We start from the raw sequence: 27,975 nt of genomic DNA, 5'->3' as shown, positions 1-27,975 counted from the left end.
TTCATTATGAAATTCCCTAGAAGGGCTCCTATTTTGAAAAAGTATATTTTCTCTCCCTTCTCTTTTAGAACATATAATATTGTCCTTCTGTATTTTAACCCTATAGCTCTTTTTTTTTTTTTCTGGAGAGGGGCTGCCTCTCTCTCATATAATGTCATTTAAACTAAGGTATATTTTTTGCTTTTCCTATTAGTTTTCTCTTACTATTTTAACCAGAGGTCTTTGGGTATGGAACCCAGTTCTGTTAAAGGAAGTGGTGAGACAAAATGGCAACTTCACACACTTCAACTAAATAGAATCCCTGATATAATTGGACAGGGGTGTATAATTGGGGGAATAGTAAGAAACATCTGTCACAACTTTGTCTTGCACCTTAGAAAATGTGCTTTGTCTCTGGAGTCTCTCAAGGCACAAAAACTGGGAGACAGCTTTTATTGGTGGCCTGTACCTCTGATTTAGATAAGAAAAAAAATAATCTAATAAAAATCACCCTCTTGTAAGAGCTTAGAATCGTTGGGTGAAGTTGGAGAAAATAATCCAAATAAACAAACATCTTATATGTGTAAATATTTGTTGCTGGTGTAAAGAAAATACAATATAGCTTATGCAGTGCAAAGACTATTGGAGAAATGCCTTTGGAATAGACTTGACCTCATGGTAGAATCATGGTGCTTTCTCAAAAATTGTTAAGGCTGAGGGCTGTCCATTGGAAGGGTTCATAACCACATGGTCACTGTGAGTAATATCTGGCTATGTCATTTTGAAGTGCACCTGAGGGAAAAAAAGACAGAAACAACATGTTTAAAAGTTTTAAAGTCCTCCTCCCTAAGGCAGTGCGTTTCTAGGTCCACTTCTTTATGTGAAGCAAATCATATCACTACTGGAGCCACAATTTAAAAAACCAGGGATGTATTTATTCTATGGAGGAAGTAGCCCCATTAAAACCCTCAGTGGGGCTGAGCTTAATACCAAACAACCTGTAGATCCACTTGAGTTCTGATCATTCTGATTCACAGATGTTTTATCACTATATTAAATTGATAAGCAGAATCATTTTACTGACTCAAAACCTGGAGATATATTAAAAACAGGGTGACAGAGAGGCTGGGAAGTCTAGTGTCTGAAAAGGGTTTCTCATTTTCACACATAAAATGAGCACACCAGATTTGGATGTTAATATCAGGTTGTCATCCCTGTATTTTATAAACTCGGACTGACAAGCATTGAAACACTGGCATATGTGTATGAAATATGCTGGCATTTAATTTGTGCAGCAAAGCAGTTATAGAGCCTATAGAAATGTGATCTGTGGATGGTGGGTCACAGGAATGAAAAGAGAATCAAAAGCTTTAACAAAGACTCAACCAAGCAACTATGAAAAAGAACGATGATACCAAATAAGACAGGTCTTTGCCAGGCTTTTGAGTTCTTGAATTCTACCAATTTCTAGCTGAACGGGAAGAAATAAAGGTTTTCTGATAAATGTATAATCAGAACATAAAGGAAATGAAATGCTGTCAAGTTTCTCTGTTCCACAATCATCAGTTTTTAGTAGCTGTATCGTATCTCAGTTCCTTGACAGATGTGCAGAACAAAATGAAATAATGTCAAGGTTTGTGAGCTGTTATCTCAAAATGTATTTCTTTGAAAAAGGACTTCAAATGTCATTTTTTCCCCCCAAAGAAGAATGTGAAATGTTTTGTTTGAGTCTTTATAACAGAGAATGTACCATCTATCTGAGGCTGACTTTTGTCAGGATCTGGGTCGCCTAAACATGGGATTACGGATCTATTTTATAAAACCTGGGACCAAATACATTTGTGGGTGCTGTCAACAAAGTTATCACGAGAGATAATGGACATCACACATGAAATAGAAAAGCACTGAGATACCTACCTTCATATCAAGTGTACTTTCATTTTCTCTTGTTGCTTGCATACTTGCTACCCACCTCCAAACAGCACTGAATATGAAATGCTATATATTAAAATGTCCCTTAAGGAGAAAAATAAGAAATTCTCCAAGAATGCGTGGACCCCCACTGGGTGAAATCTGAGGCTATTTCCATTATAATGCAAGAATTTAAAAAAAAATAAGGCCTTTAGGGGGGAGGCTAATTGCATATGATCTCTCTCCTCCATTTTTTAAAACTAGCCATATTTTGTGTGGTTATCTATTATGTACTCTCCTGGTGAAACTAAAAACAGCCAAAAAACAAATGGAAATACTTTTAACTTTCTACTGCTTGACGGTCCTCCCAAAATCACCTGGTTCCTTTCCCCATAACTCTTCTCAATGTAATTTTTTAAAAGAAAAAACTTTTTAAAATTAATTAACTTATCTTTGGCTGTGAGCAGGGGCTCACAGTAGCCCGGCAGCGAGCCAGGGCTCCTCTTTGTTGCAGCGTGCGGGCTTCTTATTGCAGTGGCTTCTCCTGTTGTGGAGCACGGGCTCTAGGTGCACGGGCTTCAGTAGCTGTGGCACGTAGGCTCAGTAGTTGTGGCTCACAGGCTCTAGAGCACAGGCTCAGTAGTTGTGGCTCACGGGCTTAGTTGCTCTGCAGCATGTGGGATCTTCCCAGACCAGTGCTCGAACCCGTGTCCCCTGCATTGGCAGGCAGACTCATAACCACTGTGCCAGTAACCACTGTGCTACCAGGGGAGCCCAGAAAATGTTATTACTAGCACCTTTTAACCAAAATGGCCTTTCCTTCATGGTCTGCAATAATTGAAACCGAATACTGAAAACAAGCTTTCTGTGTATAAAAGCCTTGATTTGACCCTTCTGTTTCTCATAGTGTAGACTGTACTCTGGCTGACAGCAGAAGTGAAAGAAGGTATCTTTTTCATAGGGTGGGTTATGAAGAGAGTCGAGATGACTGAACGCTTGTTAGCAGAGTCCTTGTGGATGGGCTGAGCCTGAATGGAGAGGCCCAATCTCACCTCTCTCTCTCCTGGAACCACTGCTGACGCTGGAAAAATCACTTAAGCTTTCTCCACACTGGCTACTGCATTTGTGAAATGAGACAATGACCTACCTCATAGGAACTAAGTGATGGCCACAGACTGCAGGTTTAAAACATGCTGAGCTAGGTGTTGGGTATGATTATGATGCTGCTCAGAGACGTGGCCCCTTAGTCCACAGAAAGTAGCAGCATCAGTCAGACTGAATGATGAAAACAGAACATCTCAGAGGCCCTTTTGTGAATCTTGTAGTTTTATCTTAAAAGAAGCCCAGTTGAGACATATTTAGCTCAGTGAACATGGTAACCTGGGTGGCAGAAAGGTGGTTAAAAAACTACTCTTTCTAATCTGTGACTTTGAGAAGTTACCTAGGTTCTTCTGCCTCAGTTTCTCCATCTGAGGGATAATAATGCAAGCTCAGAATGGTTGTGAAGATTAAAAGAGATAACGCCAAAAATATTCAATTCATGGTAAGCAAAACATAAGACCAGTGGGTGGTGGGTATCTTGGCCCTCTTCCCCTTCTTCTCTTGGGAGTGGTTCTTTATAGTTCCTCCAGTGTAGGTTAAAACAGTCTAGTACTTAAACTCCAGCTTGTAAATAAAACAACCATCATGGAATTAGATCTTACTAAGAGCAACAGAGCAATAAAAGCTCACCTGCATGGATAAAACCCAGCAGTCAGTGCTTCAATATATGTAGAATTCTGGCTCAAGACTGTACATTCATTCTCCCTGAACTGCATGGCCCTAGTTCAATCCCAGTAACCCTCAAACTCATCTTGAAAGCAGGTCTAACTTTGTGTACATACTGGCAGGTATATTACCAAAGTTAAAGAGTGCTGGAGAGTTAGAAAGGATTTTTGCTTTTAAGTTAACGGAATAATGAATATTCTTTCCCCTTATCCTTTCAGAAATCACCCTAAAGAACAAGGATATTGGGAGATAATAAGCCCAATCTTTGATGAAATCAGGAGTCATTTGAAATTCCAAGTGGCAAAATATCTGGACAGGCTACATTAAGCAACTGGATCCAGTGGGCTGTGGCATGACAGAGATGGTACGTAAGGGGAGCAGATCTCAGTATCATGGGAGAACATAGCTCTCCAACTAAGGGGCAAATGCCAGTAAGGAATCATATAGAATCAGTATCTTTGCCTGAAGCATGTAGATTGGTGAGGTCCTAGGAGAAGAGAGATTTTGAAATGCAAGCACCATTGACTGCCCATCTCTGCAGGCTAGGGAGGAATACAGGCTACATGAATATGTGTTCTCAATTTCTCTCTCACTTGCTTATTTTTTCTCTCTAGGCCATGTGGAACATCTGTGTTAAGCACAGAGAATTCCCTTTAGCCTCAAATGATCCCCTAGCCACAACTATCCCACAGATATATGGTCTAAAAAAAACCCAATTCAAAGGTGAGTTGTAGGAATAACAGTAATAAAAAAGTAGTATAGGATCTGTAAAATACACAAAAATGAAGACAAGGAATAAGATGAGCATATGATGGATGAAAAAATACAGAAAAGATGAAAATTATTAAAAAATAACAATACATTCAAAGAAAATGTAGTAGAACAGTCAACCTGTGGACATCCAAGAGTATAGGAAAACGTGGCACAGCAACAATGATGAAACATGAGTTGACAGAGGCCGAAAGTGAAATGGAAGAGAAAAATGAAAATATCAAAGAAATGATCATTCTAAAAGGCAGCATGAAGATCAGTCACTGCTGAAAAAACACCATGAAACATGGAGGACAGGATTGAGAAAGCAAGGCAAATAACTGTAAATTAATGAAAAATTTAAAAGGATTAAGGAGATAATAGCTTTATAAAATAAAGGACAGCAACATATACATTATAGATAGCTGTAAAGAGGAGAGCCTAATCAAATAAATTCAAAGATGTAATTCAAGTAAATGCTCAGAAATAAAAGACTTGAGTCTAGAGATCAAGAGTGCATGATGTCCTAGGAAAAACTAAATGACCTTCAAAATACAGAAAGAATCCTTTAAGAATCCAGGAAAGAAGATCAAGTTTTATCAAATTAGAGATATAGCAGGTAAATATTTCATACAGTTAACCCTTGAGCAATGTAGAGGTTGGGGCGCTGATCCTCTGGACAGTCTGTATATAACGTCGCAGTCACCCTCCATATCTACAGATCAAACCAACTGTGGATCATGTAGTACTGCAATACAAATTTTTAAGAAAGTGAATACAAGTTAACCTGTGCAGTTCAAACCTGTACTGTTCAAGGGTTAACTATATTTACAATAAGTCAGGGATTCTAACTCCAATGCTCAAGATGATATAGAGCCTTGTTTTCAAACTTTTATTTGTACTGCCACCCACAGTAGTAAATACATTTAAATTTACATTCAGTACCAGTACAGATTCACTGTCTATATTTATATTCATCTATCCTGAAAGGAATTTAATGAAATATTTACTATTACTAGGAAAGATACATTGCTATTCTTCATCCATTCCATTCTTTTCTATTTCATTTCTTAAAACATGCTGGTCATGACTGACTAAATGGCTTTCATAGGCCCACTAAGGACTCACAACCCAAACTTTTTAAAACAGTATACAAAGAACAAACTTTAGTCAACTAGAGATGCAAAAAGTATCATTTAACACAGGTAAGTAAAATAATAGAGGTTTAAGTATTTTTAAAGATTTGAAGGTAAACAGTAGAAGAAAAAACCATTTAAACAACTAAAATTTGTTGGTAGAATGGAGAAAAGGGAAACATGTTGTCAGTGTTTATAATGTGGAGTCAATAATAAGGAAATAAAGTATTCCTGGAAGAAATTTAAGCAACACACAAAATAGTGAACAAAAAAAAAATTACAGACTGCAAAATAAAAGATTTTAAAAGAAAAGATACTAAAAACTGAAAGCATAACAGAACTAAGATAAAACATACCCCTAAGGGCTAAGAGTAAATCTCAGAGCTAAACCTAACTATAATACTTGCCATTTTAGGAGACACATCTACAATCTGATATCAAAAGACAAAGACATATCAGGCAAGTGAAAACTGGGGACTGAATTTCAGTTTTGAACCAGGCTGGATTCAGGGCCAGAAACATTAAATGAATCAAAGAAAGGCACTTGAGTGTTGTATGAAAGAAGAGAAGGTTAGCACTCCCCTTGACAAGGATGGAAGAGGTCCTTGGGCCTGACAACATGCAAATGGTTAAGTCACTGCCCACCTGCTTCAGGGCATCTAACCATCATTTTTTGGTAAATTTAAGAAAACTAAAACCAGCATCTTTTCTGATTGCAACACTATGAGATTAGAAATCAATTACAGAAAAAAAAAATGTATAAAACACAAACACATGGAGGCTAATCAATATGTTACTAAACAACCAATGGATCACTGAAGAAATCAAAAAATACCTAGAGAAAAATGAAAATGAAAACACAACAAGCCAAAACCTATGGGATGCAGCAAATGCAGTTTGAAGGGGGAAGTTTATTTGAAAAATCTCAAACAACCTAACCTTACACCTAAAGCAACTAGAGAAAGAAGAACAAACGAAACCCAAATTAGTAGAAAGAAAGCATAAAGATCAGAGCAGAAATAAATGAAATAGAGATGAAGAAAACCAGAAAAGACCAATGAAAGTAAAAGCTGGTTCTCTGAAAAGATAAAGTTGAAAAACCTTTAGCCAGACTCATCAAGAAAAAACGGGAGAGGGCTCAAATCAATAAAATTAGAAATGAAAAAGAAGTTACAACTGACACCACAGATATACAAAAGATCATAAGAGACTACTACAAGCAACTATATGCCAATAAAATGGACAACCTGGAAGAAATGGACAAATTCTTAGAAAGGTACAACCTTCCAAAACTGAACCAGGAAGAAACAGAAAATATGAACAGACCAATCACAAGTACTAAATTGAAGGAGTGATTTAAAAACTTCAAACAAACAAAAATTCCAGGACCAGATGGCTTCACAAGAGAATTATATCAAACATTTAGAGAATTAACACCTATCTTTCTGAAACTCTTCCAAAAAATTGCCGAGGGAGGACCATTCCCAAATTTGTTCTATAAGGCCACCATCACCCTGATTCCAAAACCAGACAAAGAATACCACAAAAAAAGAAAATTACAGGCTATATCTCTGATGAACATTGATGCAAAAATCCTCAACAAAATACTAGCAAACCAAATCCAACAACACATTAAAAGGATCATACACCATGATCAAGTGGGATTTATCCCAGGGATGCAAGGATTCTTCAGTATTCACAAATCAATCAGTGTGATACACCACATTAACAAACTGAGGAATAAAAACCATATGATCTTGCAACAAAAAGAATAAAATATCTAGGAATAAACCTACCTAAGGAGACAAAAGACTTGTATGCAGAAAACTATAAGACACTGATGAAAGAAATTAAAGATGATACAAATAGGTGGAGAAATATACCATGTTCTTGGATTGGAAGAATCAACATTGTGAAAATGACTATAGTACCCAAAGCAATCTACCGATTCAATGCAATCCCTATCAAATTACCACTGGCATTTTTTACAGAACTAGAACAAAAAATTTCACAATTTGTATGGAAACACAAAAGACCCCGAATAGCCAAAGCAATCTTGAGAACGAGAAATGGAGCTGGAGGAATTAGGCTCCCTGACTTCAGACTCTACTACAAGGCTACAGTAATCAAGACAATATGGTACTGGCACAAAAACAGAAATATAGATCAATGGAACAGGATAGAGAGCCCAGAGATAAACCCACACACATATGGTCACCTTATCTTTGATAAAGGAGGGAAGGATATACAGTGGAGAAAAGACAGCCTCTTCAATAAGTGGTGCTGGGAAAACTGGACAGCTACATGTAAAAGTATGAAATTAGAACAATCCCTAACACCACACACAAAAATAAACTCAAAATGGGTTAAAGACCTAAATGTACGGCCAGACACTATCAAACTCTTAGAGGAAAACATAGGCAGAACACTATATGACATAAATCATAGCAAGATCCTTTTTGACCCATCTCCTAGAGAAATGGAAATAAAAACACAAATAAACAAATGGGACCTAATGAAACTTAAAAGCTTTTGCACAGCAAAGGATACCATAAACAAGACCAAAAGACAACCCTCAGAATGGGAGAAAATATTTGCAAATGAAGCAACTGACAAAGGATTAATTTCCAAAATTTATAAGCAACTCATGCAGCTCAATAACAAAAAAACAAACAACCCAATCCAAAAATGGGCAGAAGAACTAAATAGACATTTCTCCAAAGAAGATATACAGATTGCTAACAAACACATGAAAGAATGCTCAACCTCATTAATCATTAGAGAAATGCAAATCAAAACTACAATGAGATATCATCTCCACACCAGTCAGATTGGCCATCATCAAAAACTCTAGAAACAATAAATGCTGGAGAGGGTGTGGAGAAAAGGGAACCCTCTTGCACTGCTGGTGGGAATGTAAATTGATACAGCCGCTATGGAGAACAGTATGGAGGTTCCTTAAAAAACTACAAATAGAACTACCATACGACTCAGCAATCCCACTACTGGGCATATACCCTGAGAAAACCATAATTCAGAAAGACTCATGTACCAAAATGTTCATTGCAGCTCTATTTACGATAGCCAGGACATGGAAGCAACCTAAGTGTCCATCAACAGATGAATGGATAAAGAAGATGTGGCACATATATACAATGGAATATTACTCAGCCATAAAAAGAAATGAAACTGAGTTATTTATAATGAGGTGGATGGACCTGGAGTCTGTCATACACAGTGAAGTAAGTCAGAAGGAGAAAAACAAATACCGTATGCTAACATATATATATGGACTCTAAGGGAAAAAAATGTCATGAAGAGATTAGTGGTAGGACGGGAATAAAACACAGACTTACTCGAGCATGGACTTGAGGATATGGCGAGGGGGAAGGGTGGGCTGTGACGAAGTGAGAGAGTGGCAGGTACATATATACACTATCAAATGTAAATTAGATAGCTAGTGGGAAGCTGCTGCATAGCACAGGGAGATCACCTCTGTGCTTTTGTGACCACCTAGAGGGGTGGGATAGGGAGGGTGGGAGAGAGGGTGATGCAAGAGGGAAGAGATATGGGAACATATGTATATGTATAACTGATTCAGTTTGTTGTAAAGGAAAAACTAACACACTATTGTAAAACAATTATACTCCAATAAAGATGTTAAAAAAAATAAAAAATAAATTAAAAAAAAAACCATATGATCATCTCAAGAGATGCAGAAAAAGCTTTTGACAAAATTCAACACCCATTTATGATAAAAACTCCAGAAAGTGGGCACAGAGGGAAACTGCCTTAACATAATAAAGGCCATATATGACAAACCCGCAGCTAACAACATACTCAAGGGTGAAAAGCTGACAGCATTCCCTCTAAAATCAGGACAAGACAAAGATGTCCACTCTCACCACTTTTATTCAACATAGTTTTGGAAGTCCTAACCATGGCAATCAGAGAAGAAAAAAGGAATCCAAATTGGAAAGAAGTAAAACTGGCACTGTTTGCAGATGACATAATACTATACATAGAAAATCCTAAAGATGCCACCAGAAAACTACTAGAACTCATCAACGAATTCCTTAACACTGGATACTAAAGTAACGCACAGAAATGTCTTGCATTCCTATATACTAACAACAAAAGATCAGAAAGAGAAATTAAGGAAACAAGCCCATTTACCATTGCATCAAAAAGAATAAAATACCTAGAAATAAACCTACCTAAGGGACAAAAGACTTGTACTCTGAAAACTATAAGACGCTGGTGAAAGAAATCAAAGCTGACACAAACAGATAAAGATATACCATGTTCTTGGATTGGAAGAATCAATATTGTCAACATGACTATACTACCCAAGGCAATCTACAGAGTCAATGCAATCCCTATCAAATCACCAATGATATTTTTCACAGAACTAGAACCAAAAAAATTTTTAATTTGTATGGAAACCCAGACGACCCTGAATAGCCAAAGCAATCCTGAGAAAGAAAACTGGAGCTGGAGGAGTCACTCTCCCTGACTTCAAAGCTACAGTCATCAAAACAGTAATGGTACTGGTGCACAAACAGAAATATAGATCAGTGGAACAGGATAGAAAGCCTAGAAATAAATCCACACACCTATAGTTTTGTCAGTTAACCTATGAGAAAGGAGGCAAGACTGTACAATGGAGAAAAGACCATCTCTTTAAGTGGTGCCGGGAAAACTGGACAGCTACATGTAAGAGAATGAAATTAGAGCACTCTCAAACACCATACACACAAAAATATGTAAGGCTATAAAACTCTTAGAGGAAAACATAGGCAGAATTCTGACATAAATTGCAGAAATGTCTTTTTTGATCCACTCCCTAGAGTATAATGAAACAAAAGTATACACATGGGACCTAATTAAACTTAGAAGCTTTGCACAGCAAAGGAAACAATAAACAAAATGAAAAGACAACCTACAGACTGGGAGAAGATATTTGCAAATGATGTGATGACCAACAAGGTATTGATTTCCAAAATATACAAACAGTTCATATAGCTCAGTATCAGAAAAAAACCCAAACAACCCATTCAAAAAGTGGGCAGATCTAAATAGACATTTCTCCAAAGAAGACATACAGATGAACATAAAGCATGTGAAAAGATGTTCAACATCACTAATTATCAGAGAAATGAAAATCAGAATTACAATGAGGAATCACCTCACACTGGTCAGAATGGCCATCATCAGAAAGCCTAAAACAATAAATGCTGGCAAGGGTGTGGAGGAAAGGGAACCCTACTACACTACCGTTGGGAATGTAAATTGGTATAACCACTATGGGGGACAAGTACGGAAGTTCCTTAAAAAACTAAAATTAGAACTACCATATTATCCAGGAATCCCATTCCTGGGCATATATTTGGAGAAAACCATGGTTCAAAAGGATACATACACCCCAATGTTCAATGCAGCACTATTTACAATAACCAAGACATGGAAGCAACCTAAATGTCCTTTGACAGATGAATGGATAAGGAAGACATGGCATATATATACAATGGAATATTACTCAGCCATAAAAAAGAATGAAATAATGCCATCTGCAGCAACATGTGTGGACCTAGAGATTATCATACTAAGTGAAGTCAGACAGAAAAAGACAAATATCCTGTGATATCATTTATATGTGGAATCTTTAAAAAAAAGATACAAATGAAGTTATTTACAATACATAAATAGACTCACAGACATAGAAAACCAACTATTGGTTACCAAAGGGGAAACGGGGGAAGAGGGATAAATCAGGAGCTTGGGACTAACATACACTCACTACTATAAGTAAAATTTTGGGCTGGCCAAAAAAATTCCTTCAGTTTTTAAGTAAAAAGACATTTTTCATTTTCTCCAAGAACTTTATTGAACACTGTATTCACCATTTTGTTCCACTACTTTCTGCCTTTTTTCAGGCAACTTCATAATTCTGTCTTCCCAAAACTTTTTGTCTGTTTGAGGAAAGACCTGTTCCAGGTACCTTTTATAGCCTTCCAGGGAACTGAAACTTTTTCCATTACGGGAATTTTGTAAAGACCAAAATAAATGGAAATCCGAAGGTGCAATGTCTGGTGAATATGGCAGATGAATCAGAACTTCCCAGCCAAGCTGTAATGGTTTTTGCCTGGTCATCAAAAAGACATGCATTGTTGCATTTTCCTGATGGAAGATTATGCATTTTCTGTTGAGTAATTCCAGATGCTTTTCGTGGAATGCTGCTTTCAGTTGGTCTCACTGGGAGCAGTGTTGCAGCAAAACCAGAAATGAGTAAATGGCCTTAGGCACATACCAGCCAAACAGGCCTGCAAGAGTTAAGCAGTCTTGGTTATTCTTTAGCTGTTACTACTAACACACTTGTAGCTACTAGACTTGTCCTTCACAAAGCTAAACAAAGCCAATAACTCTCTGACTCCATATGAATTATACTCTGCACCTAACATTCTTCTCCCCCTACACTCCTCTGTAGTATTCTGCATTTCAAAAACAAGGTCATGGCTGATAACTTCAGGGACACTGGACCTGGTTGCTGAGCCACCTGATGCCAGCTTTTGGCCATAAATTTGCAGAAGAAGGAAATGCAAGACCTTCATTAGTTTGAGCCTTATCACCTACCCCAGACCATGGAGTCTTGGCCTATAAAACCTTTCCCTGTTCCCCAGGGATGGGGGGGGGGGCACAGTTCTTGAGGTGGTAGGCTGCTGTGTCCTCTCTTTGCCTGGTAAAGAATAAAAGCTACTTTTTCTCATTCTGCTAAAACTCTTCGTATTTCTTTTTGGCATTGGTGAACAGAGAGCCAAGGTTTGGGCCGAACTTGTTGGAATTAATCATTGGATTTCTGGAAGGAGCTCATAATAGAGGGCTCCCTTCCAATCCCACCATATACATGACATCACCTTCTTTGGATGAAGACCGCCGGTGGGTGCCTTTGGTGTGGTTGGTGGTGGTTCATTTCACCTGCCCCACAATCTCTTCTGTTCCACATTACTGTACATACAGTATCCACTTTTTATTGCCCGTCACAATTTGTTTTAAAAACAGACCGTTTTTATTAGTTTCGGTAGAGAATCGCATGTGGAAATGTGGTCAAGAAAGTTTTTTGTGCTTATGTGGAAACCAAACATCAAAGCGATTAACATAACCAAGCTGGTGCAAATGATTTTCAGCGCTTGATTTGGATATTTTGAGTATGTCATCTATCTCCTGCATGGTATAACATTGATTGTTCTCAATTAATGTCTTGATTTGATCGCTATCAACTTCAACTGGTCTACCCGACCGTGGAGCATCGTCCAGCGAGAAATCTCCAGCATGAAACTTCGCAAACTACTTTTGACACATTCAATCAGTCACAGCACCTTCTCCATACACTGCACAAATCTTTTCTTGCGTTTCAATTGTGCTTTTACCTTTCTTGAAATAATAAAGCATAATATGCCGAAAATGTTGTTTTCTTCCATCTTCAATATTAAAATGGCTACACAAAAATTCACCAATTTTAAGTGATCTTTTTAAATGCACGCTGATATGACAGCTGTCACAATACAGTCTAAAAAAATTGTTTTGAATGAAGTTAAAGACAACTAAGCACTACTAGAGCTGACTTATGGAAAAAACTGAACAAACGTTTTGGCCAACCCAATAGATAACCAACAAGGACCTACTGAATAGCACAGGGAAATCTACTCAATATTCTGTGATAACCTATATGAGAAAAGAATCTGAAAAAGAATGAATATATGTATATGTATAACTGAATCACTTTTCTGTGCACCTGAAAGTAATACAGCACTGTAAATCAACTATACTCCAATAAAATTTAAAACAAAAAAAGAAAGGCACTTTAAAATAGTAGAAAATGTAATTCCATAGTGAAAACCTAAGTCATGAATATCTAGGGACTGAAAAATTATAGCACTGAAATTATCAAAACAAAAATTACAAGAACTATAAAATGAAACTTGGTACAGTATGAGACTAATTCACTTCTCTAGGTCCAATTCACGTCAAATGGACCAAAGTAAATAAGAATAGAGAAAACCTAAATAATGTAAATAAAATCACTATAATTAAAAATTAAACTCTATACCTTAAATAGCCAATAGTCCATCTTTTTAAATGCCCAAAGAACATTCACAAAAATTACCTATATACTAGAACTTAAAGTATTATTAAACACTGTTTCTGGGTGGAAATGGTACAGAGAACTTTTTTTTTTTTTAATCATAAGGCAATGAAATGAGTAAAATAGAAAACATACAAACATAAAAAAATCCTCTATCCACAGGAAATTTTAAAGATCTCTTTCTCAAATAATTCTTAGGCCAAAGAGAAAATGACAACCAAAATTGCAGAATCTATCAATAAAAACCTAACTATGATGAAAGCACTACACACCAGAACCTATGGGATATAGCTAGAACAGTATTCAGAGAAAAGTTCACAGCCTTAAAATATTTATATTAATAAATAAGAAAGAAAGAAAACAAATGTATTCAAGAAGTAAGAAGAAACAACAAAATAAACCAAAGGAAGGAAGGAATGATTAAAGAAAACTCAAAAAGTGATAAATTGTCAAAAAGAATACAAGTAGTAAGTGAATGTGAGAGTTCCTTCTTTGGGGGAAAAAAACAAAACTGTAACAGTTCATTAGAAGGGAAAATGAGGAATAGGGAATGGAGAGAGCATAAATACTATGTAGCCATTAAAAAGAATGAGGTAACTATATGTATTAATATAATCTTATATAATATTAAATGAAAAAAGCAAGGAACAGCTATCATTTGTGCTTAAAAACAAGGAAGGCCACATATTCACAAGTTCTTACTGATGCACAGAACATGTCAACAGAACAGTCAACAATTGTGCTGGGGCTCCATCCTGGGGGAGGAGCTATGTGATGACAGGAGTTGCAGAGTGACTTATTCATAAATTTTAAAAACCTATTTAAAAAAGTAAAGTTTTTACATAAAAATGGAATCTAAGAAAAAAAAGTGGTTCTGATGAACCTAGGGGCAGGACAGGAGTAAAGACACAGATGTAGAGAATGCACTTGAGGACATGGAGAGGGGGAAGGGTAAGCTGGGACGAAGTGAGAGTGGCATGGACATATATACACTACCAAATGTAAAACAGCTAGCTAGTGGGAAGCAGCTGCGTAGCACAGGTAGATCAGCTCGGTGCTCTGTGACCACACAGAGGGGTGGGATAGGGAGGGTGGAAGGGAGACGCAAAAGGGAGGGGATATGGGGATATATGTATACATATAACTGATTCACTGTGTTATACAGCAGAAAACACAACATTGTGAAGCAATTATACTCCAGTAAAGATTAAAGAAAACTCTAATAATGTAGACTTTTAAATATAGTGTATAAGTTGTGATAAAATATTTTTATACTTTTCATCTTAAAATCACAAGTGTAAATTAGTAACTAGATATTTTAAATTGTACTCACTATTCTAATATGCCGAATTCTCTTAAACATGACAAATGTATGAAATAAAAAATGTACAAAGATTTTTTTTAAAGTAGTTTGAATTTTGCAGCATTAGATGTATCCTTTGTTTAAAAACAATACATTTTAATTATTTACAATCTCTAAAGCTACTTAAAAGCACTGTGGATGCATTTTTTTATTATTGTTGGGAGGGAAGGGTTTAATCTATAGCCTTTTAAAAAATGATTCCATTTTATATTGTAAAACGCTCTACATTCTCAAAGCACTTAGGCATCTGCTATCTCATCTGATCCTGTAATAAGTGTGAAGAAGCTACGCAGTGCTGTAATCCCTGCACTGCATACAGGTGAGGACCCTGAGGCTCAGACACCTTGGGGGACATAAGGCCACATGGCTACTAAGTGCCTCCTGCAGCCTATTCAAACTGGTCCAGGCTCCTAGGATATTAGGATTTCATAACTTTTGGGTTGTCTCTAGTGATTTCATGAGTAGATAAAATGACACCCCTGTTACACACTGGGAACAAAGAAACTTCAAAAAAACCTCAATCATGTCTGCTTCATCACAGAAGAAAATGAATGACAGGCATTCATCCTTTGTTATGTATGGGCTGGGTCCTGTCACCTTCTATTTTATATGTTTGAAGTCCGAACCCCCAGTACCTCAGAAGGTGACTGTATTTAGAGACAGGGTGTTCAGAGAGCTGAATAAGTTAAAATGAAGTCATATAGGTGGGCCCTAATCTAATATGACTGGTGTCCTTATAAGAAGAGATGAGGACACAGGCCCACAGAGGGATGACCATGCAAAGACACAGAGAGAAGACGGCATCTCCAAGCCAAGGAGAGAGGCCTCAGAGGAAAACAACCCTACCAACACTTCAACGTCAGACTTCCGACCTCCAGAGCTGTGAGGAAATAAACGTCTATTGTTTAAGTCGCATACCGCGTGGTCCTTGTATGGCAGCCCTAGCAAACTAACGCATCATTCAGCTTTATATATCTAAAAAATACTTTCTCTACGATTTCATGAATCATCTCAAAGGGTCAATGAGAGTGATTCAGCTTGCCTGCACCAACGTTTTCAGAGACGCAACTATGTGGTCAAGAAAACGTGACTTGGAAGCACCTCTCCCCAGATGTTTTCTTTTCAAATGAATGAATTCTGTTCTGTTAAAGTGAAAAGCTTGTTGACTTAGGCTAGTCCTCCTGGTGTTACAGCTCTGAACGACGCATTGATATCTGATGCGTGCACGTTTAAAAGTTGACAGTCTGACAGCTTGCTCTCCTAAGAGGACTGGGCATATGTAGAAATAATGTCAAGAGGATATTCAACTAGGATGGGAATCAAGATACGTATTTCCTTATGTCTTTCTGTAGAGGTGACCTGAGCCAGTGGCAGGACTGAAATCCAAGAGTGATGTTCTGTCTCCCTGTGAACTTGGGTGACTGGCCCCGCCTTGGCTACCACATGAAAGGAGCGGCGTTCTCATGCTCAACAGTGAGCAGAGTACCTAGGGTGGAACTCAGCCTCCCCCACCAGTTCACCCCCTGCGCTCCCCGGACCAGCTCTGTGACCTTAGGTGAGCCCTGGACCCAACCTCTTCATCCGTGACGGGGGATAAAAAAGGACCGTGATGAGGATTAAGTGCAATCATACATGTGAGAAGTATGTAAAATAAATTATAAAGAATTGCACAAATGTAACTTAACATTAATCTTGTTAAAGTAGGTGCAGGATTACTAGACCAGGAATCACAGGATTTCTAATTCTATGACCTATCCCTGCTTTTGTGTTTACGTTACAGTTGATTTAAAACATATACTGAAAGAACAGATTTCTAATTGTATACCTGCTGCAAACTAGCTTAACACTAGTTATATATAGAAGACCACCTTCCTTCTAAGGGGCCTTAGTCTAGTTATATATAGAAGACCACCTTCCTTCTAAGGGGCCTTAGTTTCCTCACCTGTAAAATGAGGATGTTGAACCCTATTATCTTATAAGATACTTTGTAAGTGGAGACTTTGACACACAGGTGGGGACATCTCTCTTTGATGTGAAATGCCTGAGGTCAAAAGACCAAAAGGGTTTGGGAGATTGCTGGCCATTTTGTGACTGGGTTATACAGGGAATCTCAATTATTATCAGGTCTTCAGAAGGAAGGTCTCACTCTAGTAAATGAAAGTGCTCTGTGAATTTCAGGCATAAAAAAATATGGGGCTCCAAGGGCAGCTTCTGTATGTTTGCATACAATATAAGTACTATGAAAGGTTCAGGACACAGACTTCATCATCCCTAACCTAGATATGAACTCCAACTCTGCCCATTCTTCAGCCAGCTCTGTGACCCTGGACCATTTCCTACTCTATGAACAGTGGAAAGTACCGCTCTTCATTTCTAAGGAGGAGGAATGAGATGCAACAGTGACAGAGGGAACTTAGGCTACATTTTAGATAAACCTTTCTAAAGAAGTACTTAGATACTGGGACATGTTTTCTTTAAGTGATGGATTAAATATTATACAAGTAATTTTATGCAGAAATGCAGAAAAGTATAAATGAGGAAAAATGCAGCCATAATTTAACGCCCAGAGATAAAGTTTTGATGGGAAGACTTATATACAGTTGGAAACCTCTTCCCATGTGAGCCACGCATCTCAGTGGGCAAGAACACCAGACCTCCCCTCCCTCCCTCCATCCTTCCATCAACCCCACTCCCACCTTGTTCCAGAAAGAATTACAGGCAGCTGCATGACAATGGCTAACCCTTAAACCAGACCTCAGTTATCACACCTCTAGGAGATACTACCACCTGACCATTGTTAGAAAGATACGTGACCCAAATGTTACTCATCCAGCACCTTTCTCACGCCATGTACAGTGCTTAGTGCTTTCACACATCTCATCTCTGTGAAAATACTTTGTAAACCTTCAAGCACCATTCAGACTACAGTGTTAGGGTTACTGTGAATTCTTGATTTCTCCTGATGACAATTTCATCTTCTAGAAGGTACAGGAAGCATAGGGGGGCAACTGGACCTAATCCTAAACAAGGAATTAGGGAGAAAGTGACAGTATCATGTAGGAGTTTTCTTTACTCCTAGAAGGTTAGAAAACAGAAGTGACCTACACCTTTCCCTGGTAGATCTCCCTAGGCCGGAAATCTTCCAGGTGTTTTTCCCCTCAAACTTCCTGGATGTTCCTTGACAGCACTCGTATCACAATGTGCTGAGCACCAACCAGAATGAAACGTAGCGGGTCTGCAAAATGAGAGGGTTCTGTGCTCTGTGGGAATCTGAACCCACGAAGTTCAAACATGTGGAAAGTCCAATCTGAAATCTCTCGGGCACATGTGCATGTACCCGTCCTGCGCCCCACCCTCACCGCTCCTGCAGATGCTCAGCAGACCCACCTTCAACTTGTAGTGTGTTGTTAAGACCCAGTCATGAAGCTTTGTCTCTGGAGGCTTATAACTGAAAAGGGCACAGAGTGCTTATCACCAGACTCCTGGTGGAGATCGTGTGAAGAGTAAATCCTGGAGACGCACTTTAATCACAACCCGCTGCAGCAGGCTTACCTGTTCTACTGTTTCAATGAGGGCAGCAGCCTTGTCCTTGCCCAGTTGTTGCACCATCTTGTAAAACAGGCTGTCTTTATCTTGCAGCAAATCATATGGCTTATCATATGCTTCCAGTCTCCCTAAATCCAAAACCTGTTAACCAGCAGATAAAAAACCCATTACACACAATGTTTCACAATAAAGTATTACAACTCAGACAATATTCTGTAAAGGAACAGGAGGGGAAGAATAGAGAAAATCTGTTTGGGTGGTAGGCCTGGCTGGTGTTTTAATGGTTTAACTTGTTTTAACTAGGCAAATAAAGGCCTAACCTGACCTTTTATTACTATAATGTTATAGGAAAGGAAGAAAGATGAGTTTTAGACTTATTTCTTTAACTTAATTTTTATTGGAGTACAGTTGCTTTACAATCTTGTGTTAGCTTCTACTGCACAGCAAAATGAGTCAGCCATACATATACATATATCCCCTCCCTTTTGGACTTCCCCCCCATTTAGGTCACCCCAGTGCATCAAGTAGAGCACTCAGCAGTCTGGCATTTTATATTCTGCCAAGGGCATTTGGGGTGGTTATTGTTAGTTAGTGCTTTTAGCTCTCAGACTCTGAGCTTTAAGGGCTATTTATACAGATACACAGAGTTGGGAAATTTCTTGATTTAAGAAAATCAAACTCTATCTAAAATCAGGTTGATGTCATACAAACCAGATGGCAGTGACCTGACAGCAATTGTTAAGTTGATTTGACAGAATCTTAGTATTTGGGAAAAAAGTAAATGCCTCCAGAATTTCTTTAGGATTGTGAACTAAAAAATTGCCCATCATATCAGTGAACAACGGATGTTGCAGCCATCAAGCCACCACATTACAGCTGCCCTGACAGTAAGCCCTGAGGGAACTCAGGATGGAACCAGAATGTGTGCAGCCACCCCCAACAGTGCACCCTGAGGAGACTCAGAATGAGAAAAACACAGGATACTGGCCTCAGATAGCTGAGGTGCACATCAAAGGAATGATTTCAATGAGCCCAGACTTTGCATCTTCCCATGTATAGAAAAGTACTAAATTCATTAACTTGGGATGTCTGGTTTTCTTTGATTAACAGTAATCTTTTAATGTTCTGACTACCTGGTCTTTTGTTGCAAAAACTCTTAGATATCCTGGCTCATCCCCTTGCCTCTTCAGAACCATTTCTCAGTGTTATGAGATGCTTTGTCCCTAAGTCTTCACAATGTCCACCACATAAAACGTAACTCTCAACTTCCAGGTTGTGCTTTTTTTTTTTTTTCAGTCGACAGGGTCCTGAATTATGTTAGTTGCTAAGAAGGGCAGAATCCCTTGTCTGAGAGGTTAAGATGCTTCTTCAACTTGGCTTTGATTGTAGTTTATTATTCTGAGAGTGAAAGGCTGGCAAAAAGAGCTGCTACATAAGCAGCATTAGCAGACTTTCTCTGCAAAGAAGAAATCCCTAGAAATCCAATTTTTTCTTTGACTAAGACTAAATAAGCAAGTAAGAAATTCAGCTTCAAATCCTAATGCTCACAGCCCGCACAGTACCTGGGAACAGCCCAATCTGAACTGCTGAGGATCTGAATCTGTTTTCACAAGTTATCTTTCTTTGCTTCTTTTTCTTTCTCTCTTCAGCTATGTGCTGTTCAGCCCTTTTGTGCACATTGATATGTCTCTAGTTGAAAATTAAAAGGGAGAGGAAGGGGGTCTTAACTCTGCCTTTCTACTTATTAGTGGTTTTGCATAATGGTTTTAGAGGAGAAAAAAGAATCTGAAACAATTGGCCCAAATGACATAGCTATAGATAGTTCTGATGTTAGATGGTACTTAGTTCTTCGTGTAGAGTAACTGTATCTTAAGAGAATATGCAGCAACTCTAAACAGGACACAGGTTGTTCTTCCATATCTAGTACTGCAGTTAATTCCATCCCATGTCATTTAATTGGAAACATTTATTAAGTCTCATAAGAGCAGAAAAGTGGTCAAGATGGTGGAGTAGGGGAATGCAGAGTTCGCATCTCCCCACAACTAGGGCACCTACCGGACAATGGGGATGGGAGCAACCCCCAAACGACTGGCCTACCAACTCCAGTGCTGGAGTTGTTTGTCCAGTGTTTGGCCTCAGGCCAAACAACCAGTAAGACAGGAACACAGTCCCACCCATCAGAAAAAAAAAAGATGACAAAAAAATATGTAACAGATGAAGGAGCAGGGTAAAAACCTACATGACCAAATAAATGAAGAGGAAATAGGCAACCTACCTGAAAAAGAATTCAGAGTAATGATAGTAAAGATGATCCAAAAATCTCAGAAATAGAATGGAGGCACAGATTGAGAAAATACAAGAAACGTTTAACAAAGACCTAGAAGAACTAAAGAACAAACAGAGATGAACAATACAATAACTGAAATAAAAAATACACTAGAAGGAATCAATAGCAGAATAACTGAGGCAGAAGAACGAATAAGTGAGCTGGAAGACAGAATGGTGGCAATAACTGCTGAGGAGCAGAATAAAGAAAAAAGAATGAAAAGAACTGAAGACAATCTCGGAGACCTCTGGGACAACACTACAGGCACCAACATTCGAATTTTAGGGGTCCTAGAAGAAGAAGAGAAAAAGAGAGGGTCTCAGAAAATATTCGAAGAGATTATAGTCAAAAATGTCCCTAACATGGGAAAGGAAATAGCCACCCAGAAATCTCAGAGAGTCACATACAGGATAAACCCTAGGAGAAACACACCAAGATGCATATTAATCAAACAAAAATTAAATTCAAAGAAAAAATATTAAAAGCAGCAAGGGAAAAGCAAAAAATAACATACAAGGGAATCCCCATAAGGTTATCAGCTTATTTTTCAGCAGGAACTCTGCAAGCCAGAAGGGAGTGGCAGAATATACTTAAAGTGATGAAAGAGAAAAACCTACAACGAAGATTACTCTACCCAGCAAGGATCTCATTCAGATTTGACCAAGAAATCAAAAGCTTTACAGACAAGCAAAAGCTAAGAGAATTCAGCACCACCAAACCAGCTTTACAAAAATGCTAAAGGAACTCCTCTAGGCGGGAAACGTAAAAGAAGAAAAAGACACACACAGACAAAAAAAAAACAAACAAACAAACAAAAAAAACACCACAACTAAAATAATTATGAAAATGGCAATAGGAACATACATATCGATAATTACTTTAAATGTAAATGGATTAAATGCCTCAACCAAAAGACACAGACTGGCTGAATGGATACAAAAACAAGGCCCATATATGTGCTGTCTACAAGAGACTCACTTCAGCCCTAGGGACACATACAGACGGAAAGTGAGGGGATGGAAAAAAATATTCCATGCACATGGAAATCAAAAGAAAGCTGGAGTAGCAACACTCATATCAGATAAAATAGACTTTAGAATAGACTTACAAGAGACAAGGAAGGACACTACATAATGATCAAGGGATCAATCAAAGAAGAAAATGTAACAACTGTAAATATTTATGCACCCAACATGGGAGCACCTCGATACATAAGGGAAATGCTAACAACCATAAAAGGGGAAATCAACAGTAACACAATGATAGTAGGGGACTTTAACACCTCACTTTTATCAATGGACAGATCATCCAAACAGAAAATAAATAAGGAAACACAAGGTTTAAATGACACAATAGACCAGATAGATTTAATTGATATTTATAGGACATTCCACCCAAAAGTGGCAGTATACACTTTCTTCTCAAGTGCACATGGAACATTTTCCAGGATAGATGACATCTTGGGTCACAAATCAAGCCTCAGAAAATTTAAGAAAATTGAAATCGTATCAAGCATCTTTTGCGACTACAATGCTATGAGATTAGAAATGAATTACAGGAAAAAAAACTAAAAAAACACGAATACATGGAGGCTAAACAGTGTGGTACTAAAAAACCAAGAGATCACTGAAGAAATCAAAGAGAAAAAAAAATACATAGAAACAAATGACAATGAAAACACAATGACCCAAAACCTATGGGATGCAGCAAAAGCAGGTCTAAGAAGGAAGTTTATAGCAATTCAGTCTCACCTCAAAAGACAAGAAAAATGTGAAATAAACAATCTAACCTTACACGTAAAGCAACTAGAAAAAGAAGAACAAACAAAACCCAAAGTCAGTAGAAGGAAAGAAATCATAAAGATCAGAGCAGAAATAAATGAAAAAGAAATGAAGGAAACAACAGCAAAGATCAATAAAACTAAGAGATGGTTCTTTGAGAAGATAAACAAAACTGATAAACCTTTAGCCAGACTCATCAAGAAAAAAAGGGAGAGGGCAAATCAATAAAATTAGAAATGAAAAAGGAGAAATTGCAACTGACACCTCAAATACAAAGGATCATAAGAGACTACTATGAGCAACTACATGCCAATATAATGGACAGCCTAGAAGAAATGGACAAATTCTTGCAAAGGTACAATTTTCCAAGACTGAACCAGGAATAATTAGAACATATAAACAGACCTATCACAAGTAATGAAATTGAAACTGTAATTAAAAATCTTCCAACAAACAAAAGTCCAGGACCAGACAGCTTCACAGGTAAATTCTACCAAACATTTAGAAAGAGCTAACACCTATCCTGCGCAAACTCTTCCAAAAAATTACAGAGGGAGGAACACTCCCAAATTCGTTCTACGAGGCCACCATCACCCTGATACCAAAACCAGACGAAGATATCACAGAAAAAAGAAAATTACAGACCTAGCCCTGATGAACATACATGCAAAAATCCTCAACAAAATACCAGCAAACAGAATCCAGCAACACATTAAAAGGTTCATACACCATGATCAAGTGGGATTTGTTCCAGGAATGTAAGGATTATTTAATATATGCAAATCAATCAATGTGCTACACCATATTAACAAATTAAGGAATAAAAAACATGATCATCTTCAGAGATGCAGAAAAAGCTTTTGACAAAATTCAACACCCATTTATGATAAAAACTCTCCAGAAAATGGGCGTAGAGGGAACCTACTTCAACATGATAAAGGCCATATATGACAAACCCACAGCAAACATAATTCTCAATCGTGAAAAACTGAAAGCATTTCCATTAAGATCAGGAAGAAGACAGGGATGTCCACTCTCGCCACTCTTATACAACATAGTTTTGGAAGTCCTAGCCACAGCAATCAGAGAAGAAAAAGAAATAAAAGAAACAAATTGGAAAAGAAGAAAAACTGTCACGGTTTGCAGATGACATGATACTATACACAGAAAATCCTAAAGATGTCACCAGAAAGACACTAGAACTAATCAATGAATTTGGTAAGGTTGAAGCATACAAAATTAATGCACAGAAATCTCTTGCATTCCTATACACTAACAACGAAAGATCAGAAAGAGAAATTAAGGAAACAATCTCATTCACCATCGTAACAAAAAGAATAAAATACCTAGGAAGAGACCTACCTGAGGAGGCAAAAGACCTGCACTGAGAAAACTATAAAACACTGATGAAAGAAATCAAACATGACAGAAACAAATAGAGAAATATACCATGTTCTTGGATTGGAAGAATCAGTGTTGTGGAAATGACTATACTTTGGGACTACCCAAAGCAGTTTACAGATTCAATGCAATCCCTATAAAATTACCAATGGCATTCTTCACAGAATTAGAACAAAAAATTTTACAATTTGTATGGAAACACAAAAGACCCTGAATAGCCAAAGCAATCTTGAGAAAGAAAACCAGAGCTGGAAGAATCAGTCTCCCTGACTTCACACTATACTACAAAGCTACAGTAATCAAGACATCATGGTACTTGCACAAAAACAGAAATAGATCAATGGTACAGTACAGAAAGCCCAGAGATAAACCCTTGCACGTATGGTCACCTAATTTATGACAAAGGAGGCAAGAGTATACAATGGAGAAAAGACACTTCAGTAAGTGGTGCTGGGAAAACTAGACAGCTACATGTAAAAGAATGAAATTAGAACACTACCTAACACCATACACAAAAATAAACTCAAAATGGATTAAAGACCTAAATGTAACACCAGACAGTATAAAACTCTTAGAGGAAAACATATGAAAAACACTCTTTGACATAAAGCACAGCAAAATCTTTTTTGACCCACTTCCTAGAGTAATGAAAATAAAAACAAATAGGGCTTCCCTGGTGGTGCCGTGGTTAAGAATCTACCTGCCAATGCAGGGGACATGGGTTCAAGCCCTGGCCTGGGAAGATCTCACATGCCGTGGAGCAGCTAAGCCCGTGTGCCACAACTACTGAGCCTGTACTCTAGAGCTCGCGTGCCACAACTACTGAGCCTGTGTGCCACACTACTGAAGCCCACATGCCTAAAACCCGTGCTCCGCAGCAAGAGAAGCCACTGCAATGAGAAGTCTGCGCACCACAACGAAGAGTAGCCCCTGCTCGCCACAACTAGAGAAAGCCTGCGTGCAGCAAGAAAGACCCAACGCAGCCAAAAATAATTTTAAAATAAATTTATTTTAAAAAAACAAAAACAAATGGGACCTAATTAAACTTAAAAGCCTTTTCACAGCAAAAAACCATAAACAAGACAAAAAGACAACCCTCAGAATGGGAGAAAATATTTGTAAACAAAGCAACAGACAAAGGACTAATCTCCTAAATATACAAACAGCTCATGGAGCTCAATATCACAAAAACCAAACAACCCAATCAAAAAAATGGGTGGAAGACCTAAATAGACATCTGTCCAAGGAGGACATACAGATGGCCAAGGGGCACATTAAAGGATGCTCAACATCACTAATCATTAGAGAAATGCAAATCAAAACCACAATGAGGTATCACCTCACACCAGTCAGAATGGGCATCATCAAAAAATCTACAAACAATAAATGCTGGAGAGGGTGTGGAGCAAAGGGAACACTCTTGCACTGTTGGTGGGAATGTAAATTGATACAGCCACTGTGGAGAACAGTATGGAGGTTCCTTAAAAAACTAAAAATAGAACTACCATAGGACCCAGCAATCCCACTACTAGGCATATACCCTGAGAAAACCATAATTCAAAAGGACACATGTACCCCAATGCTCATTGCAGCTCTATTTACAATAGCCAGGACATGGAAACAACCTAAATGTCCAACAACAGATGAATGGATAAAGAAGATGTGGTACATATATACAGTGGAATATTACTCAGCCATAAAAAGAAATGAAATTGAGTTATTTGTAGTGAGGTGGATGGACCTAGAGTCTGTCATACAGAGTGAAGTAAGTCAGAAAGAGAAAAACAAATACCATATGTTAACACATATATATGGAATCTAAAAAAAAAGGGGGGGTTATGAAGAACCTAGGGGCAGGATGGGAATAAAGACGCAGACCTACTAGAGAATGGACTTGAGGACATGGGGAGGAGGAAGGGTAAGCTGGGACAAAGTGAGAGAGTGGCATGGACATATATACACTACCAAATGTAAATTAGATAGCTAGTGGGAAGCAGCTGCATAGCACACAGAGATCAGCTTGGTGCTTTGTGACCACCTAGAGGGGTACGATAGGGAGGGTGGGAGGGAGGGAGACGCAAGAGGGAGGAGATACGGGGATATATGTATACGTACAGCTCACTGTCACAGGCTACAGGTTAACCTTAAAATACCCTGCATTCCTTGAGATTATATGCAGCCAAAGGTTTTTCCTTTGAGGGATGATTCCCTTACCATTTTATAAAGCCACACCCTAACATTTATTGAAACTCAGCAGGGAAAGAACAAGAAAGAGAGAAGATGAAAATGAGAGAGAAAAGCAATAGAGGGAGGAAGGAAGGAAATATTAAATTACTAAGGAAGAAAAAGCCAATCAAACCTGGAAGGAAGATACTAGACAGATATCCAGAGGCCCAAGCTATGTGTGCAGAGTCCAGATTTACTGTGTGAGACTTACTAGTTGTTTATATGCAGCATCTCAGCCCCTGATCCACTTTTCTTTCTGTACTCTCATCTGTGATGCAAAGGCTGGGTCTCTGCAAATCTCATTTCAGAAGACCTTTGGCCAGCTGGCCTCATGGACTCCCCTCTGACAGCAACAGCTGAGAAATTCTGCAACCTTAGCCAACAACCTCGTGGCAGTCTAAATGAAAGGCTAATTTTTTGATTAAGGGAATCCAAAAATGCTGAAACAACTGTGACACAGCCAAGATGACCATCCTCTACCTCCCTGAAATATGAAGCCATAACTTGGGTTTGGAATAGTTTCATGGTTGGCCATATTAAAAAATGACAATTTAATAAACTTTTAACTCATTATTGACCAGAGACGTATATAATATGTCTTCTGTTACCTGAACATTATTGACCAGAGACATTTCAATATTCACTTACATAACAAATCGCCAGCCACAGGCGTTAGTTTCTGCAAAAATCCCCCAGTCAATAATGTGTTAATATGAAAATATGAAATTACTGGATATATTATTTAATAGCACATTCTGAAAGTATAGTTAAGTACTTGAGTTATTGTCAGGAATGAGAGGAGAAACTAAGAGAAAATTAAATTATTGGAGGTCCATTCCTATCGAGTTTTACAAGGAAGGATGTGTTGCAAAGTTGAACATAAATGGAAACAACTGAAATTCCACAGGTGAAGGTCTTACCATTATCCTGTCGCTGTCAATCTGTTTGTGATGGTTAGCACCGTGTACTGAACAAATTTCTCATGGATTTTTTTGGGGATTAACTCATCAGTTCTGGAATCAGAGAAGTTGATTTAGTTCAGTATAGACAGGAAAAGTAGACTTAAGACTTTAAAATATCATATATTTTATAGTGTTTTTAAAATCAATACTTTAAGACAATCTTGTTCCTAAAAAAACTAAGTATAGGGCTTCCCTGGTGGCGCAGTGGTTGAGAATCCGCCTGCCGATGCAGGAGACACGGGTTCGTGCCCTGGTCCGGGAGGATCCCACGTGTCGCGGAGCGGCTGGGCCCGTGAGCCATGGCTGCTGAGCCTGCGCGTCCGGAGCCTGTGCTCCGCAATGGGAGAGGCCACAACAGTGAGAGGCCCGCATAACGCAAAAAAAAAAAAAAAAAAAAAAAAAACTAAGTATAGAAAGTCTTAGAAGTTTACTGTTTTTCATAAAACAATGGAAAATAGTCTTGCCTCAAAATTGCTTGGAACTATCAGGAGCTGGATTTAGGAATCTAGCTCTCATAGGATACCTAGTAACAACATTAAGACTATATAACATGCTTTGGTTTCTTCTTTTGTTTTCTGCAATTAATGTTAACAAGAGATATCTTTCAGGCAAAGAGAACACTTAGAAACATTTCTCAGCATCACTAAATGTTTTCCATTTACAACACTTAAATTTTGGATACCA

The 27,975-nt window shown here is 38.1% G+C and overlaps 1 long non-coding RNA gene and 1 other non-coding gene across 2 annotated transcripts; one reads left to right on the top strand and one right to left on the bottom strand.

The window, feature by feature from the left end:
• Positions 1-27,327, bottom strand: LOC136791958 (uncharacterized). The gene is made up of 3 exons (XR_010837104.1): positions 27,250-27,327; positions 18,602-18,736; positions 1-771 (listed from the first exon to the last, which is right to left on the bottom strand). It is a non-coding gene; the product is annotated as an uncharacterized lncRNA (long non-coding RNA).
• On the top strand, positions 6,092-6,218 carry LOC131743609 (U6atac minor spliceosomal RNA). Its single transcript, XR_009331877.1, has one exon. It is a non-coding gene; the product is annotated as a U6atac minor spliceosomal RNA (small nuclear RNA).
• Positions 27,328-27,975: the final 648 nt, after the last annotated feature.

Source organism: Kogia breviceps, chromosome 16, assembly GCF_026419965.1.
Source record: "Kogia breviceps isolate mKogBre1 chromosome 16, mKogBre1 haplotype 1, whole genome shotgun sequence".
NCBI classification, from domain to species: Eukaryota; Metazoa; Chordata; class Mammalia; order Artiodactyla; family Physeteridae; genus Kogia; species Kogia breviceps.
This window is presented reverse-complemented; position numbering and strand designations above follow the sequence as displayed.